Raw genomic sequence first — 832 nt, forward strand, 5'->3', positions numbered from 1 at the left:
TTAACACCAAGGTTGATATCTAGAAGCATCACATCAATACTCTTACTCCAGCAACGTGACTATACATACTAGTGTTCGGCCATCGAACCATCGTCATGAAACATGATCCGACCACTAGACTTGATAAGCCATCGTCCACTTAGCATGTACTGATATAACCGGCCTTCCATTGCCATTATGTGGGTCTACGCCCTACATATGGCGCCTATTCTACTAACCAACCAAAGGTTGATCATAAGATATCCCACTTAGCCTTTGCGGCCAGAACCTTCATCCATTGACCATGGATTATGGTTCATACATCAATCATGTTGTACGGATTGCACTTAGCCTTAAGGCCTTTGCTATTTCTTTACACTCATGTATTGACCTGTAGGACAACTTATTGCCATCATGTGGGTCCACGCCCAACATAATGCATTTGGTGTCCTTGTGACCATTGAACAACTCGTACCCTTTTCGGTCCCGTTCCGTTCGTACCCTTTCTGTCCCAACCCGTTTGTACCCTTTCGGTCACGAACCGTTCACATCCGATGGATCATGATACGTTCGTACCTCTTGGATCACGACACGTTCGTACCTCTTGGATCACAACATGATCCTTGGCAACACGCAACCTTGGATCACGATGCACCGTCATTGGTACCCTTTGGTCCTCGTACCCTTTGATACTTGCAACCATTGGTATCTCGTACCTTTTGGTTACTTGCATCCTTTGGTATCTCACAACCTTTGGTAACTCATGACACTTGGCAACACGCAACCTTTGGCGACTAGTACCCTTTTGATCTAACCTATCCGCTATGGTTAGCAATCAACGTAACCAACCATG

The sequence above is a fragment of the Brassica napus genome, unplaced genomic scaffold (genome assembly GCF_020379485.1).
Source record: "Brassica napus cultivar Da-Ae unplaced genomic scaffold, Da-Ae ScsIHWf_257;HRSCAF=429, whole genome shotgun sequence".
Classification (NCBI taxonomy): Eukaryota; Viridiplantae; Streptophyta; class Magnoliopsida; order Brassicales; family Brassicaceae; genus Brassica; species Brassica napus.